The sequence below is a fragment of the Schistocerca nitens genome, chromosome 4, assembly GCF_023898315.1.
Source record: "Schistocerca nitens isolate TAMUIC-IGC-003100 chromosome 4, iqSchNite1.1, whole genome shotgun sequence".
In the NCBI taxonomy this organism is placed as follows: Eukaryota; Metazoa; Arthropoda; class Insecta; order Orthoptera; family Acrididae; genus Schistocerca; species Schistocerca nitens.
In genome coordinates this window covers 924,717,143-924,729,938 of record NC_064617.1, presented here as the reverse complement: position 1 = coordinate 924,729,938, position 12,796 = coordinate 924,717,143, and positions in this window count along the sequence as shown.

Here is a 12,796-nt window from a genome sequence, read left to right as displayed (position 1 = left end):
GGTTCGAATCCTGCCTCGGGCATGGATGTGTGTGATGTCCTTAGGTTAGTTAGGTTTAAGTAGTTCTAAGTTCTAGAGGACTGTTGACCTCAGATGTTAAGTCCCATAGTGCTCAGAGCCATTTGAACCTTTTTTTGGATCGTGCAGCTACGTCTCGATCCCTGAGTCAACAGATGGGGAAGTTTGCAAGACAACAACCATCTGCACGAACAGGTCGACGACGTTTGCAGCAGCGTGGACTATCAGCTCGGAGACCATGGCTGCGGTTACCCTTGACGCTGCATCACAGACAGGAGCGCCTGCGATGGTAAACTCAACGACGAACCTGGGTGCACGAATGGCAAAACGTCATTTTTTCGGATGAATCCAGGTTCTGTTTACAGCATCATGATCGTCGCATCCGTGTTTTGCGACATCGCGGTGAACTCACATTGGAAGCGTGTATTCGTCATCGCCATACTGGCGTATCACCCGACGTGATGAAATGGGGTGCCATTGGTTACACGTCTCGGTCACCTCTTGTTCGCATTGGCGGCACTTTGAACAGTGGGCGTTACATTTCAGATGTGTTACGACCCTTGGCTCTACCCTTCATTCAATGCCTGTGAAACCCTACATTTGAGCAGAATAGTGCACGACCGCATGTTGTTGGTCCTGTACGGGCCTTTCTGGATACAGAAAATGTTCGACTGCTGCCCTGGCCAGCACATTCTCCAGATCTCTCACCAATTGAAAACGTCTGGTCAATGGTTGCCGAGCAACTGGCTCATGACCTGTGGTACCACGTTGAAGCTGCATGTGCAGCTGTACGTGTACATGCCATCCAAGCTCTGTTTGACTCAATGCCCAGGCGTATCAAGGCCTGAGGTGGTTGTTCTGGGTACTGGTTACTCCGGATCTATGCATCCAAATTGCGTGAAAATGTAATCACATGTCAATTCTAGTAGAATATACTTGTCCAATGAATACCCGTTTATCATCTGCATTTCTTATTGGTGTAGCAATTTTAATGGCCAGTAGCGTATTAGTACCTCTTGCTGCTGATGGGCGTTTATATACGTCAACGGGGACAGGTGAAAATGTGTTTCCCGACTGGGACTCGAACCCGGGATCTTCTGCTTACATGGCAGACGCCGTATGTAATTTTTTTTTTTTTTTTTTTCGTTGTGTTTGGACGTTGCGGACGTAACATGACATCGGTTCAAGTTCATTTATGGATCCTTCCACTCAGTTTTTTTTTATTTCAGAGGTCAACTGGCTCTCTGACCGAACACTTAGCTACCGTGCCGGCTTAGCCGCTGAGGGCACAGAGGATAGCACGACTTCCGCGAGACTCACATTCGCACCTTGTATGTCCACACACTACATTCGTAGTGTCCCACCCCAACACACTCATTACTCGTGGAAGAGATTCTCACCAAGTCCCGTAAGAGTTCGGGGAATATGTGTGCATCCGCACAGAAGAAGAAAGTCATGGCTGGAACTTCCAGAACTATATACTTATATGGATATGGTGTTTGTTCTTTCTGACAATGAGTGTGATTGGTAGGGACACTACGAATGTAGTGTGTGGACATATAAGGTGAGAATGTGGGTCCCGCGGGAGGATGCGCGAGATAGTCCCTGCGGTCGCGCTAACCTCTGTGTCCTCGGTGGCTCTGACGGATAAAGCGTCTGCCACGTAAGCAGGAGATTCCGGGTTCGAATCCCAGTCGGGGCACACATTTTCACCTGTCCCCGTTGATATATATCAACGCCAATCAGCAGCTGGAGGTATTAGTATAATTCTAATTTCATTCTAGGCGGCTGCAGGTCACCAATGGTGTCTGTTCTTTCGGACATTCGGACATATCCGAAAGAACAGACACCATATCCATATAAGTATATTTTTTTCCTCGCCGAGTTTCGAATGAAATAATGTGATATTTGTGGGATATCGTGGTATATTCCCGCTTCAGCACCTACAGTTTCATTAAGTTCCATTAGGTGGCGACGCTAATGTAGCCCTCAAAGTGGTGTCTGTAACGGAGTCATTTCCAAGCAGAGGGTTTTTTTTCTTTCTTTTTTCGGAGAACCAGAGCATCACAGATATTCACAGGCGGTTGCAGAATGTCTGCGGAGATCTGGCACGATGAGTACTTGGACATATGGGCGTGCGTCTGTCATCATCACAACTACGTCACGCAATCTTGTCCGATCTCCGCGTGCCTGCCAGCCCCACACAGCTGTGACTCTTGCAGTGCTGGAACGTGCGGACACTCTCATTCGAGGTGATCGACGAATCACAATCAAGCATCTTACTGTACAACTGGACATCTCTGTTGGCAGTGCTGACACACCAGTCCACCGGTTGGGACACTCAAAGATGTTTGTCCACTGGGTTCCTCGCCGGATAACGGAATAACATAAAGGATGTACACCACAGAAAGTAGTACATGGATGATGGAGAGGTTATTTACGCTGCAATACGTTGGCTCCGACGTCAACCAGTAGAGTGGTACCATACGGGCATACAGGCCCTCTCAGTAAGGTGGCAGAAGGCGGTCGCATTGAACGGAGATCATGTTGAAAAATAGAATTTTGTGTGTTGGAATCCTGAATAAAACTAATCTGGTTGCAGAAAAAAACTTGTTGCATTACTTATTGAACGCCTCTCTTAGAAGCAGGTGCGAAACAGGCTTATTGTGATCAGGAAATGGTGGCCTCATAGGCTGATTCTTAGGCAACTCTTCCATTCAGGCTCTCGTGTAGCCGTCTGGTGTTGAAACAGAAGACTGCAGAAAGCAAGCAAATCATTAAATTTCGCATTTAACAATGTGTTTACGCATGAGGATGCTACGGCACCAATGTTTGGCCGTCGCAAAGGCTCACACGTGAGAGACGTCGAATTTACAGAACCGGTACTGAAAAACAATTGACCACATAAAACGAACAAGGCATCAGTCGCTGTCGGAATTCCAGTTGATTTTACACTGAATACTCTGTGTGATTAGCTCATTTGCTAGTTTCATTTTTTTTCGCTTTTTTGGTTGGCATGTGGTGAACGCCATACTCCATCTACACCATCCATCAGCTCATATTTATCCACAATTTTTTATTCAATATACCATTTCCTCTGACTCGAAAAGAGTGCAGGGCACTCCTGTTTACACTGAGGTGACAAAATTCATGGGGTAGTGATATGCACGTATAGAAATGGCAGTAGTATCGCGCGGGCAAGGTGTAAAAGAGCGGCGCATTGGCGGTGCTGTCATTTGTACTGTGGCACCAGACGATCGACGCGAATGCCTTTGCTAACAGCACGACATCACCTGCAGCGCCTCTCGTGGGCTCGTGACCATATCGGTTGCACCCTAGACGACTGGTCAGATGAGTAGCTACTTCAGTTCATACCTGAAGCAGTGAAGGAGGAGATTAGTGTTTAACGTCCCGTCGACAACGAGGTCATTAGAGACGGAGCGCAAGCTCGGGTGAGGAAAGGATGGGGAAGGAAATCGGCCGTGCCCTTTCACAGGAACCATCCTGGCATTTGCCTGAAGCGATTTAGGGAAATCACGGAAAACCTAAATCAGGATGGCCGGAGACGGGATTGAACCGTCGTCCTCCCGAATGGAAGCAGTGAAAAACAGTAGGGTTCCATGGAGCGCTGTCCCACGAACCCATGGACCCAAGTTGTCAACCATGCACTGTGCAAGCTCCATAACGGTGTGGGCTGTGTTCACATGGAACGGACTGCGCCCTCTACTCCAACTCAATCGATCATTGGCTGGAAATACTTATTTCGGCTACTTGCACACCATTTTGAGCCACTCGTGGGATTCATGTCCCCAAACACCGGGGCACAATTGATCGCGATTAGTTTGGAAAGACATTCTGGGCAATTCGGGCGAATGATTTGGCCACCCAAATCGCCTGACCTGTGTCGCATCAAAGATTTATAGAAGGGGTCAGTTCGCGCGCAAAATCCTGCACCAGCAACACTTCCGCAGTTATGAAGGACTGTAGAAGCAGCAGGGCTAAATATTTCTGCTGGGGACGTCAAACGACTTGCTGAGTCCATGCCACGTCGAGCTTCTGAGCCAGGCAACAGGAGGTCCGAAATGTATTGGTTCAAATGGCTCTGAGCACTATGGGACTTAACTGCTGAGGTCATCAGTCCCCTAGAACTTAGAACTACTTAAACCTAACTAACCTAAGGACATCACACACATCCATGCCCGAGGCAGGATTTGAACCTGCGACCGTAGCGGTCGCGCGGTTCCAGACTGTAGCGCCTAGAACCACTCGGCCACACCGGCCGGCCCCGTAATGTATTAGGAGGTATCCCATGACTTTTGTCACCTCAGTGTACAAGATGCGTCAGAGACTGGATGCATACAATTAGAGACAAATATCGTAGTCGTCCGTCTGTTGGAACCGGAGGAAGACAAGCTGCTCGTACAGAATCAGCAGGGGATCAGGAATAGTCATCCGTCTGAAATTGAACTTGCTGTGTCCCAGTACGTCTTGCAAATAATATATGCAGGTGAGCGAGTTGATGTCATCTCCTTAGATTTCTGCGAGGCATTACATACTACCAAATTGTCGACTGCTGAACATGATACGGTACCTACGTGAGACGTGTGATTGGTACGTTGAGTGCTCGATTGGTAGGGCTCATTACGTTATCCTGGATGGCGAATGTTCCACACAAACGAAAGAAACATCACATGTGCCCCAAGAAAGCGTAATAGGACATCTAAATTTCTCAATATACATAAGCGATTTATTAAATATAGGGGTTGGACAAAAATATAGAAACCTCGTGACAGATGCTCGCTTGAACATAAATACAGATGCTAGCCAAGTGTGTAGCAGGTTGCACTGTTGTACCAGGTGGTTATAACTAAAGTGCAGCTACTCGCACAGGACCAGTGTGGGCTGTAATTATCGTATGACAGCGAAACTTGGAAGATATGCTAATGCGTTAATGCGCAGCCATTTTACGCTGGAAAAACAGTAATTCCAGTTTTGCTCAGCAGGTGAAAATCTGGCACTGAGAATGCAAGAAAGTCTTACAGAAATTTTTCCATGAGTGATGGGTTAGGAAAGGGAACTGGGCAGTAAAGGTAAAACAAGTGAGAAAGGCATAATGTTGATTTCATCATTAACCACCGCCTACATGGTTCGTTCAGTATGAGCACTGACGAGATGCTGGCAATCAGATCATGTAGATACTGAACGTGTCGCTGATAAACGCGTTCTTTTAGATATCACAAAGCGAAAGTTATATGGATTCAGATCAGGTGATCTTGCAGGCCATGCATCTCGAAAACCTCTAGACATAACACTTCCGTGGAAGGTTGCATTAAGAGGATCTTTCACTTGCGGAGCGACATTAGATGTTGCCTCTTACGTTGAAAAGAGTAGCTTCCACACAGTTGCGCTCTTGCAAAGCAGGAATCACATTCCGTACAAGGTGGTCTCGAGAACGTGCAGACGGTACACCTGACAGGCCATCTGGGTGTATTCTCTTCAAAAAAGAACGGACCGAGAATAAAGGTACTTGTGAATACGCACCACACGGTCACACACTGCAAGTGCAATGACTCCTCGTACGTAGTATGTGGTTCAACAGTACCCCAAATTCGACTTTTCTGTGTACTCACTGCACACTGTAGTGTAATATGTGCCTCGTATATCCACAGAATATTTATTGACCAGCCACATGTCATCAACTTCGATCTGTGCCAAAAAACGAAGAAATAAACTCAGAACATTGCTGCGGATCATGAGGTTTGAGTTGCTGTACCGTCTGGGTCTTGTGTGGATACCAGTGTAATATAGGCCGCAAAATTTTCCGATCTGTTGATCGTGGGATGGACAGTTCTTGGGACACTGCACGAGCACTATAACCGGCAGGGGGCAAATACTGCGTGAACTGTTACATTGATATGTTACAGCAACAGCAATCTCGTCAATAACTTCTATCGAAATAGGACGCCTTCCTGTTCCAGGTGCCACACGAAGGTCACCCGTGTTTTCAAATTTCAGTATCATCTTCTTAAACTATTTGATGACATCGTGTCTTTCCTCTGAACTTCCTGTCGGCGATTCTGTATCAATGCAGCACTTTAATTGCTGTCGTTCACATAACGCAGTTTGAGTAACAGTGCACGGTTTCTCTTCTCGATAGCTATACTGTTCAATCACTTTTTGGCTTGTCAAATGACAGCGTGGGTATGACACCGTCATTCAGTGTACGGCGCCATATTTTCACCTGGTGGCCAAAATTGCAATTACTTTTTTCCAGGGTAAATCGATTCCGCATTAACGCACTGGCGTATCTACCAAGTTGCTCTGCCACAGGATAATTGCAGGCCACGCTGGACGTCTGCGAGTCTCTGCACGAACGGGACCTGTGCAGTGTCCTCAATACGTCGTGTGTCAGTCGTGGTCAGGACAGAGTCCCGTGTTGTTGTGAGTGCGTTATGGCTAAGTGAATTGTAAAGTGGGCAAATAGTAGATTGAGGCAGGTGTTTTCGTAACCAAGCTAGCCGAATTATTTTGCGTTTCAAGAGGCGCCGTGTCGAAAATTTATGCCACCTACAGGGAAAGTGGAAGAATACCATCCGATAAGTCCCAACGCGGGCGAAAGTGTGTGCTGAGTGATCACGACAGAGGTCACTAAAGAGGATTGTGACCAAAAATAAGAAGACAACAGCTGCAGAAGACACTGCAGAACCGGATGTCGCACTTGTAAACCCCGTCAGCACCGAAACGACACGAAGGGGGCTGCATAAGCACCGAATTGCAGGACAAGTTGGAGTTTCGAAACCATTATCATTGATGTAAAAACCCGTAACATGAAAACGTTGTACCGAAGCAATTACACTAACTACTGGTCAATGGAAGAAAGACATTTAGTCAGATGAGTCTCATTTCACGCTGTTTGCGACTTCTACCGAATTTACGTCCCAAGAGTAGAACATGGTGAGGGATCGGTGATGACTTGGGCGGTCATATCGTCGTACTCCATGAAAGGTCACATTACTGCCAATGATTGTGTTCTTTTGGCTGGTGAGGTCCATCCTGTGTTAATTCCGCAATTACGGTGCTGTGTTGAAAGACAACAGGGCCTCTCCTCACACAGCTCACATCACCCAGCACTGGTTTTGTGAGCACGGAGATGAATGGCCGCATCTCTACTGGGAACAGCAGTCACTAGACCTCATGTTATTAAAGTTTTGTGGTCTACTTTGGAGATAAGTGTGGGTGATCGCTAATCATCTCCATCACCGTTACTTTAACTGGCCATTATTTTGCAGGAAGAATGGTATAAGATTCCATTCATAATCATAAAGGGCCTGTATTTGTCCATTCCGAGAAGACTGGAAGCTGTTTCGAATGCCATCGTGTTTCCTAAACCGTATTAGGTACGGTAATGTGTTGTGTTTTTGGTGTTTCCAAATTTTTGTGCTCCCCCTGTAGGATAGCAGCGCCATAAGATTGGTTGCTAACGACGCTGTTGTGTACAGGAAGGTAATGTCGTTGGTGACGAAGGAAGTTCAAAAAGAGTTGGACCAATTTTCTACTTGGTGTAATGAATGGCAGCAAATATGAATAAAGTTAAGGTAATACTTATAAAAAAGAGAAACAATTATGTAGCACGTGGTTACAAGATTAGTGACGAACATTATGAGTACGTCAAGCCGTTGGCACACGGGACGAGTTAGTTATCATTGACGTGGCACTCTATGAGTTTTGTGTAGTCACTTTCTGCTATTTAGCTTTGAGGAGCCATTTCGTCACGTGAAACACAAGATAAGTGCTCCGATATTTCGACCATGTGCCACGTAAAGCAGAACCAATAGGGACCAAGGACGATCCCTACGTCACAAGCAGAAAGCAAGATGCTGTACTGTGTTTGTCGTTTTTCGTAGAAGCCCATGGACCACGAGAAATACGGGCCCCCGACGAAATTTGGATGAGAAAAACCGATCGGTTAAAACTGATACCGGTATTTTAGTTATGAATAATCGACATTCTTCCGTATTTGTTTGATATCGGTTATAACAGGTGCACTATGTGATCAGAAGTATCCGGACACCCCCAGAAACATATGTTTTTCATATTAGGCGCATTGTGCTGTCACCTACCGCAGGTATTCCATGTCAGCGACCTCAGTAGTCATTAGATCATCGTGAGAGAGCAGAATGGGGCGCTGCGCGGAACTCACGGACTTCGAACGTGGACAGGTGATTGGCTGTCACTTGTGTAATACGTCTGTACGCGAGATTTCCACACTCCTAAACATCCCTGTGTCCACTGTTTCCGATGTGATGGTGAAATGGAAACGTAAAGAAACATGTACAGCAAAAAAGCATGGAGGCCGACCTCGTCTGTTGACTGACAGAGACCGTCGAAAGTTGAAGAGGTTCGTAATGTGTAATAGGCAGTCGTCTATCCAGACCATCACACATTAATTCCAAACTGCATCAGGATCCACCGCAATTACTATGACAGTTAGGCGGGAGGTGAGAAAACTTGGATTTCATGGCGGCTGCTCATATGCCACACATCATACCGGTAAATGCCAAACGACGCCTTGCTTTGTGTAAGGAGCGTAAACATTGGACGATTGAACGTTGTGTGGAGTGACGAATCACGGTACACAACGTGGCGACACGATGGCAGTGTGTGGGAATGGCGAAAGCACGGTGAACGTCATCTGCCAGCGTGTGTAGTGCCAACAGTAAAATTCTGAGGCGGTGGTGTTATGGTGTGGTCGTGTTTTTAATGGAAAGGGCTTGCACCCCTTGTTATTTTGCGTGGCACTATCAGAGCACAGTCCTAAACTGATGCTATAAGCACTTTCTTGCTTGCCACTGTTGAAGAGCAATTCGGGAATGGCGATTGCGTCTTTCAACGCGATGGAGCACCTGTTCATAATGCACGTCCTGTGGCGGAATGGTTACACGACAATAACACTGGACTGGCCTGCACAGAGTCCTGACCTGATTCCTACAGAACAACTTTGGGATGTTTTGGGACGCCGACTTGGTGCCAGGCCTCACCGACGGACATCGATACCTCTTCCCAGCGCAGCACTCCGTGAAGAATAGGCTGCCATTCCCCAAGAAAGCTTCCAGCACCTGATTGAACGTGTGCCTGCGAGAGTGGAAGCTGTCATCAAGGCTAAGGGTGGGCGAACATGATATTGAATTCCAGCATTACCGATGGAGGGCGCCACGAACTTGTAACTCATTTTCAGCCAGGTGTCCGGATGCTATTGATCACATAGTGTAGTTCCCACAGTTTGATATGGGCTAATATTAGACGCAGACAGATAGAGTACAGGAATACCGTCCCGATTCGGAATGGGAAATACTCTGCCTCTAACATTGACAAATCCAGAATAACACACCGACCCCATGAATACACACGATAAATTAGGCCAAGAAAAGGAAGAGGACTGATAAGCGGTATGAAGTGCAATGATTACATAAAATCGGTACTCAGGAAGGAGAATGGAAACAAGGTTTTATTTTATGGGTGCTGTATCATCTGGAGATAGCGGTGCCACGCCAAAGTTGGTAGTGCGAATCAGTACCACAGACATTAAGCGAGAACTAGCTGCAACGTGCAACAGTCAATGGGAGACGCTCCAGAAGAGACCCCCTCCCTCTCAGCACTGCAGCACCCTCGTACTGAGGTCAGTATAGAGCCGAGTATGGAAGCGCTCTGCCCAGTTCGTGGCCTCCTCTAAAGATGTTTTACATCATCTGTAGCAAGTGACAGTTAAAGTTTCTGAGGAAATGTACTTTGGAAATGTTGCTTTTTGTACCGCAAGAGAACAGTTTGTTAATCTGTGTTTCAACTGATGCTTTCACAGTCGATGGTAGTTGTAAATTATCAAGTAATCTTGAGACATAGTTAAGTAAGTGTTTTATTCATTTATGTAATAAAGTCAACTAATATTCTAGTTTGATGCGCCTTCGCCCAGAGCAATCAAAAAAGCCCCAGTTATGGCCGGACGAAAGGAGTTTCGTCTGGTCAAAACACTGGGAAAATGTAGTGTGTCTGTAAAGGAAATCGCACGTAAGACAATGCGGCCAGTATTGTTCCAGTGTCTGAAGTCCTTAGGAAATAGACTTGACAACAGACATCAAACGAATTCAGCGACCCCCTGCATCCATCCTAGGACGTTGGCTGGATTGTGGTCCACGCGAAAGTTTAACACAAATGTTTGGGGAAATTATGTGGGAATATTTGGCGAAAATACGACCTAGTTCTCGCACAACAATATTGGGTAAATTAAGGGAACCTCTACTCGAGGAACAATATACGAAAGTTATGCTGCCACCATCGTGTATTTCGTGTACAGATAATAGGGATATGATAAGAGAGATTATGTTGCCTAGAGGCACGTACAGACACTCTTGATCTTGCAGGCCACGTATGTGAAAAATTCGGGAAATAACACGTTCGTGGAAGATTGCATTAAGCAGATCTTTCACTGGGCGAGAGTCACGAGGTGTTGCCCCACATTGTATGCAAACAGTGATTCTCAGACAGTTCCGCTCTTGCAAAGCAAGAATCACATGCTGTACAAGGAGGTCTCGATGAAGTGCTGACGTCGCGGTACACCTGACAGGCCCTCCGGGTGTATCCTTTTCAAAGAAGAGCGGACCGAGAATGAAGGTGCTTTTGAATCCACGCCACAGAGACACGTTCGGTAAGTGCAGTGGCTCTTCGTACACAACCCGCGGTGTAACAGTACCCTAAATTCGGCAGTTCTGTGTATTCACTGCACCCTGTAGCGTAAAATGTGCCTTGTCACTGCATATAATATTGTCCTGCCATATGTCATCAGCGTCGATCCCTGCAAGAAGAGTAAATTTAGAACGTTGCTGCGGATCATGATGTTTTAGTTGCTGCACCGTCTGAATCATGTGCGAGTACCAGTGTAAAACAGACCGCAAGACTTTCGGTACTGTTGACCATGGGATGGACACTTCTCCAGACATTGCACGAGCACGAGCGCTACCTGGATGACGCGCCGCGTGGTCACATACAGCAATACCAACTTCGTCAATAATTTCTACTGGGATGCGACGTCTTTCTCGTCCATGCACCACACCAAACTCACCAGTGGTTTTCGAATTTCGTTATCATTTTTTTAAAAACATTTAATGGCACCAGACCTTCCAGTCAGCGATACTCTCTCAGTGCACCGCTGTAATTGTTGCCGTTCACATAAAACAGTTTCACTAGCGGCGCATTCGCGGTTCTAGGCGCGCAGTCAGGAACCGTGCGACTGCTACGGTCGCAGGTTCGAATCCTGCCTCGGGCATGGATGTGTGTGATGTCCTTAGGTTAGTTAGGTTTAAGTAGTTCTAAGTTCTAGGGGACTGATGACCACAGCAGTTGAGTCCCATAGTGCTCAGAGCCATTTGAACCACTAGCGGCGCACGGTTTCCCTACTTGACAGTCACAGTGTTCACTCACATTTTGGCTTGTCAAATGACAGCATGAATGTCATACCTCCATACAAACAGTGTACAGCGCCAGATATGCAAAACTGTTACTAACTGTTTCCAGTGTGAATCGCTTCCGCGACAACGCATTGGAACATCTACCAAATTTCTCTGCCACACGATAATTACAGTCCACACTGGACCCTCGTGAGTAGCTGCACTCCAATGAAAACCATCCGATAGGTGAGTAGGGGACATCTTCCGTATCGGAAAGCAAATAGCTCAAAATTTGATGTTGTGTCGTAGCTTGCAGGTCATGTGAACCTCCAAAGACCAGTGGCGACTCTTGGTGACCAGACGCGTCCAGCGGCGCGTGTTACATAGCTCCATCCTGCTTTTGTTGCGGGCCCACCCACAAAAAACAGAGTCTGGCAGCCGGCAGTCGGCGTTCTGAGAATGCACTGGCGGGTCGGCAGGCTCTGGCGGAATCCAGCGTGTTTACGGGGATTCCTCTTGTCACAGGTTAACAGCGCGTTAACGACGGGAATTAGTCTCCAGCACGCTGGCCGGGCCTCGCCTGCTGCGGCACTACTCCAATGGAAGCGCTGCTTGAAAGGGGGCTGTAGTGGCTTCTCTTCCATGAACATAAAAAAAGAGTTAGAAATACTTGTCTGCGGCGCTATTCCAAGAAGCGCCAGTCTGTCTCACAAGACTGCGTTTACGAGCACTTTACAATTCGTATGATTTCCTAAAACGTCACTGTTGTCTTTCTTTTTGTTGAGATTTTTCGATATATGAAAGTCTGAGGAGATAGTTCGTCGCAGTACTTAACTAACTAACAAAATTCCCTACTTTTCAGCTTACACGTTTCTGGAATTAGAACCATGAATCTCAAAGCTCGATGTATTATTACAGTGAAATAGGTTCCTTATCGCTGAGTATCGAGTAACTACCTCATAAATGGTGCTCCAAACGTTCGTAGCAGCATCTTCCACTCTTCACACCTTTCTCCTCCTCCCACTGAAAGAAAAAGTGCTGGTACTTAGCTTTGATATAAATAATTAATACGAGGGAGAACTGAAAAGTACACTGATTCCTTTATTTTTTAAATAAAACAAATATTATTAACACCCTGCTTCTTTATGCTTCATCTCTACACATTCACTTCTCAGCATAGTCACCCTGGCGACGAACGCTTTTGTCCCAACGAGTCACCATTTTGCTTATACGGTTACTGTAGAACGTTTGACTTTGTTGACGGATGCCACAACCTCACTGCTTGCGCCGCTTCCGAACTATCAAAGTGAAGTCCTAGAAGAACAATCGTCAGGAGCGCC